The sequence below is a fragment of the Urocitellus parryii genome, chromosome 11, assembly GCF_045843805.1.
Source record: "Urocitellus parryii isolate mUroPar1 chromosome 11, mUroPar1.hap1, whole genome shotgun sequence".
Lineage (NCBI taxonomy): Eukaryota > Metazoa > Chordata > Mammalia > Rodentia > Sciuridae > Urocitellus > Urocitellus parryii.
The window spans coordinates 30,912,229-30,918,228 of record NC_135541.1 but is presented as its reverse complement, the minus strand read 5'-3'; positions in this window follow the sequence as shown (position 1 = coordinate 30,918,228).

Here is a 6,000-nt window from a genome sequence, read left to right as displayed (position 1 = left end):
GTTGCTGATTTACAGAAATGCCTTTGATTTATGCGTGTTGATTTTATATCCTGCCACTTTGCTGAATTCATTTATTAGTTCTAGTAGTTTCTTTGTAGACCCTTTTGGGTCTTCTAGGTATAGAATCATGTCGTCCACAAATAGTGATAATTTAAGTTCTTCTTTTCCTATTTTTATGCCTTTAATTTCTTTTGTCTGTCTAATTGCTCTGGCTAGTATTTCAAGGACTAAATTAAGTAGAAGTGGTGAGAGAGGGCATCCCTGTCTTGTTCCAGATTTTAGAGGGAATGCCTTCAACTTTTCTCCATTCAGAATGATGCTAGCCTGAGGCTTAGCATAGATAGCTTTTACAATGTCAAGGTAAGTTCCTGTTATCCCTAGTTTTTCTAATGTTTTGAACATAAAGGGATGCTGTACTTTGTCGAATGCTTTTTCTGCGTCTATTGAGATGATCATATGGTTCTTTTCTTTAAGTCTATTGATGTGGTGAATAACATTTATTGATTTCCGTATATTAAACCATCCTTGCATCCCAGGGATGAATCCTACTTGATCATGGTGCACAAGTTTTTTGATGTGTTTTTGTATTCGATTCACCAGAATTTTATTGAGGATTTTTGCATCTAGATTCATTAGAGATATTGGTCTGTAGTTTTCTTTCTTTGAAGTGTCTTTGTCTGGTTTTGGAATCAGGGTGATGTTGGCCTCATAGAATGAATTTGGAAGTTATCCCTCTTTTTCTATTTCCTGAAATAACTTGAAAAGTATTGGTATTAATTCTTCTTTAAAGGTTTTGTAAAACTCCGCTGTATACCCATCCGGTCCTGGGCTTTTCTTGGTTGGTAGTCTTTTGATTGCTTCTTCAATTTCATCCATTGATATTGGTCTGTTCAAATTGTGTGTATCCTCCTGACTCAGTCTGGGCAAATCATATGACTTAAGAAATTTATCGATGTCTTCACTATCTTCTATTTTATTGGAATATAGGTTTTCAAAATAATTTCTAATTGTCTTCTGTATTTCTGTAGCATCTATTGTGATATTGCCTTTTTCATCCCATATGTTAGTAATTTGAGTTCTCTCTCCTCTTCGTTAGCATGGCTAAAGGTCTGTCGATCTTATTTATTTTTTCGAAGAACCAACTTTTAGTTTTGTTAATTTTTTCAATAGTTTCTTTTGTTTCAATTTCATTGATTTCCCCTCTGATTTAAATTATTTCTTGCCTTCTGCTACATTTGCTGTTGTTTTGCTCTTCCTTTTCTAGGGCTTTGAGATGAAGTGTGAGCTCATTTATTTGTTGGTTTTTTCTTTTTTTGAGGAATGACCTCCAGGCGATGAATTTCCCTCTTAAAACTGCTTTCATTGTGTCCCATAGATTCCGATATGTTGTGTCTGTGTTTTCATTTATCTCTAAGAATTTTTTGATTTCCTCCTTTATGTCTTCTGTAACCCATTGATCATTCAGTAACATATTGTTCATTTTCCATGTGATGTAGGATTTTTCTTTCCTTCTTTTATCATTGATTTCCAGTTTCATTCCATTATGATCAGATAAAATGCATGGTATTATCTCCACCCCTTGATATTTACTGAGGGTTGCCCTATGGTATAATATATGGTCTATTTTTGAGAAGGATCCATGTGCTGCTGAGAAAAAAAGTATATCCATTTGATGATGGTTGATATATTCTATATATGTCAGTTAAGTCTAGGTTATTGACTGTGGTGTTGAGTTCTATAGTTTCTTTATTCAACTTTTGTTTGGAGGATCTGTCCAATGGTGAGAGAGGTGTGTTGAAGTCACCCATAATTATTGTGTTGTGGTCTATTTGATTCTTGAACTTGAGGAGAAATTGTTTTATGAATGTCACAGCACCATTATTTGGTGCATAAATATTGATAATTGTTATGTCTTGTTGGTGAATGGTTCCTTTTAACAGTATATAATGTCCTTCCTTATCCCTTTTGATTAACTTAGTCTTGAAGTCGATTTTATTCGATATGAGGATGGACACCCCTGCTTGCTTACGAGGACCATGTGCATGGTATATTTTTTCCCATCCTTTCACCTTCAGCCTGTGTATGTCTTTTCCAATCAGATGTGTCTCCTGGAGGCAGCATATTGTTGGATTTGTTTCTTTAATCCATGATACCAGCCTATGTCGCTTTATTGGAGAGTTTAAGCCATTAACATTTAGAGTTACTATAGATATATGGTTTGTACTTCCAGCCATGTTTGATTATTTATCCTTTTTTAAAAAAATTTAGTTTGTTTCTCCATGATTATCTTTCCCCTCACCCTCTGTCTTTACCGAGGCACTTCCCACTGATGGTTTTGGTTATTGTTTTTCATTTCTTCCTCGTGTAGTGTTTTTCTCAAAATGCTTTGCAATGCTGGTTTTCTGGCTGCAAATTCTTTTAACTTTTGTTTATCATGAAAGATTTTTATTTCGTTGTCATACCTGAAGCTTAATTTTGCTGGATACAGAATTCTTGGTTGGCATCCATTGTCTTTCAGTGTTTGAAATACATTGTTCCATGACCTTCTTGCTTTCAGTGTCTGTGATGAAAAATCCATTGTTAACCTTATTGGTTTACCCCTGAATGTAATCTGCCTCCTTTCTCTTGTAGCTTTTAATATTTTCTCTTTGTTCTGTATATTGGATATCTTCATAACAATGTGTCTTGGCCTTGGTCTACTGTGATTTTGTGTGCTCGGTGTCCTGTATGCATCTTCAATTTGTATATCTGTTTCCTTTTTTATTTCTGGAGAGTTTTCTGTAATTATTTCATTCAGCAGGTTACTCATTCCCTTGGTTTGAATCTCTGTACCTTCTTCTATCCCGATGACTCGTAAGTTTGGTTTTTTTTATGTTATCCCATAACTCTTGGATGTTTTTCTCGTGATTTTTTACCAGCCTTTCTGAGTTGGCTAGACTCTTTTCAAGATGATATATTTTGTCTTCATTATCTGACGTTCTGGCTTCTACTTGCTCCACTCTGTTAGTGATACTCTCAATTGAGTTTTTAATTTGGTTTATCTTTTCCTTCATTTCTAGAATTATTGTTTGATTATTTTTTATAATCTCTATCTCCTGATAAAGATTCTTAACTTCTTCTTTTATCTGTTTATGTAATTCATTCTCAATGTGTTCTTTCGCTGCTTGAATTTGCTGTCTCGTATCCTCTTTAAGGTTCCATTCCATCTGTCTAAGGTGTTCCTTGAGTTCTTTATATGACCATTTTTCTGATGACTCTAGGTCCTCCTGAATATTTAGGCTGTCCTGTATTGTTTGTACTCCTTTTCTTCCTTGCTTTTTCAAGCTGCTCATGTTACTTCTTGTTCTGTTTGACTGCTGAGTTACTGTTTACTGTTATAAATGTATTTGATGCTTGGGAGGAAAGGTATTAGAAGGGAAGGGAAGAAGTCACTTAAGAGAATGAGAGTAAGCAGGTATAATTCAAGGAAGGGGGAATAAGAAAATTGAAAAGAAATGAAAAGACAAAAGAAGAAAAAAAAGGAAATAAAAAAAGAAAAAAAAATTTAAAAAATAATAATGATAATAAAAATAAAAATTAAAATTAGAAGAAAAAAATTTTTAGAAAATGAAAAAAAATTTAAAAAACAACAAGAAAGAAAAATGAAAATGAAAGAAAAAACCCAAATCAAAAAAAAAAGAGAAAAAAAAACCTAATAAATGCAGTCTTAGAGTTTGATTAACTTCTCTTCCAGTAGGTGGCGCTGTGCCCACCAGGCCAAGTTTCTCCTGTCAATATGCGGGAACCAATCACTGTGCAGCAGCTCCTCCTCCCAGACTGGGCGAGTCTCCAATCCTGAGTGCCTAGGGCCTCCTCTTGTGTCTAGTCACTTCCCCACTTTTCCTCTAGCCAGGCCCCTCTCATGGGTGCCGCTCACCACAATACTGGCTACACGCCAGGTCTGCTGCTCCTGGGAGCCCTGTTTTCATGAACGACTGGGCACACTCTCCCTGTTTGCCATTCCCTCAGACCCTAAGTTTGTAGAGCTTGGGACTGAGAATCCTCAGCGAATTTTACTTGCCCTCCGGTAGCCACGCCCCCGGTAGCTGGTGCAAGAGACCTCAGTTGTCAGCACTGGTAGGAGCGGTAGCCGGGAGTTCTGCGCCGCAGGTCCCGCACCATGTCTGATTCCCTCGGTCTGGCTATTGCGATCACGGGAGAGCTGGGAGGGGCCCTTACAGGAGAGCTGGGAGGGGCCCGTAAGTTTTCCCCGATGTGTGGAGAGGGAAGGCTAGGGAATTACACACCTGTAGCCGCAGGTTTCAATGAAGTTATCTCCTCCGCCAAAGTCTGGTGACGCCAGTTCTCTGCCATGGTGGTATCTCTTGCAAATGGCAACAGTTCGTTTCCCTTTGCCGGGTGACCAATGCAACGGGTGGGTCCTTACTGTCTCTCCCAAGCCCCGTTTCAAACCTGTGGCCACCACCTATGAAGGCTCGGTTGGCATTTATCTCTGTAGGATTAGAAGGGCTGACCAGTTGTTTCAGCCGGGTGGATTAGTGCTGAGTCACAGCTGTTTGTCTGCGGGAAGCAGGCGAACAGGAGCTTGAATTCAGCCAATCCGGGCTCAATGTGTGTTCTGAGAGGCCCAGACTGTTCGCCCCAGATCCACATCAGCTCAGCATTGCCTAGTGATCCTGCTGCAGGCGCCGCCACCTCCGCCGCCACTGCTGGGAATACGTGGCAGTGGCCGCCACTCGCGCTCCCCGCCCTAATCTGTCTTCTTAACATTAATTTTTCTTCTCTAGATTTTGATTTAATTTCTCAAAAACTTCCTTGACAGGAATACAGGGAGTTTTTCATTAGACATTAACAATTTACGCTCCACAGCTGAATCATTGCATTTAGAGCAAACAGATTTATTCTTTAGAAGTAGTTGCATTAATTGGGAAAGTCATGTTTTTTCCTTCATACTTAACGATCATATGAGAAATCCCAACTATACTTATTAAAGGAATACAAAAACAAACCAGCCCATTCCCAGAAACATACTGCACTCCTCCAGAGGATGGACGCCTTGCGCCATCCACCTCAGTAGGGCCTTGCCATTGCCTGAGTCAGGGGAGGGGCGCAGCACTACCATATGATCCCTCTTTCCTACTACTAAGCATTTTTCCAAAAGAAATGAAATCAGCATAACAAAGAGATACTTGCATTCCCAAGTTTATTGCTGTGCTATGAACAATAGCCAAGATATGGACTCAAACAAGGTGTCTCTCAACAGAAGAATGGATAAAGGAAATATGGTATATACACAATGGGATATTATTCAGCCACAAGAAGAATAAAATCCTGGCATTTGCAGCAACTGGCATGGAACTGGAGGACACTGAATTAAGTGAAATCAATCAGTCACAGAAATACAAATTCCATGTTTTCTCTTTTTAAAATTTTTCTTCTTTTTAGTTATTCATGACAGTAGGGTATATTTTAACATATTTAGACCAATATGGAGTACACTCTTATTCTAATTAGGATCCCAGTCTTGTGATTATACCTGAGATTCACTGTTGTATATTTGTATATGTATATAGGAAATTTAAGTCAGATACTTTCCGTTGTCTTTCCTAATCCTGTCCCCACCTTTCTCTTCATTCCCTTTTGTCTAATCTATTGAAATTCTATGCTTCTTCATCCCCCGTTTTTTTGTGTTAGCATCTACATATCAGAAAGAACATTTGACCTGTGGTTTTGGGGGATTGGAATATTTCACTTAGCATAATAGTTTCCAGATCCATCCTTTTACCTGCAAACATCATGAAGTCATTGTTTTAATGACTGAGTGATATTCCATTGTGTATATAGACCACATTTTCTTTATCCATTCACCTGTTGAAGGGCACCTAGGTTGATTCCAAAGCTTAGCTCAATTGTGAATTCAACCACTATAAATATTGATGTGGCTACATCACTGTAGTATGCTGATTTTAAGTCCTTTTGGTATATACCCAGGAGTGGGAT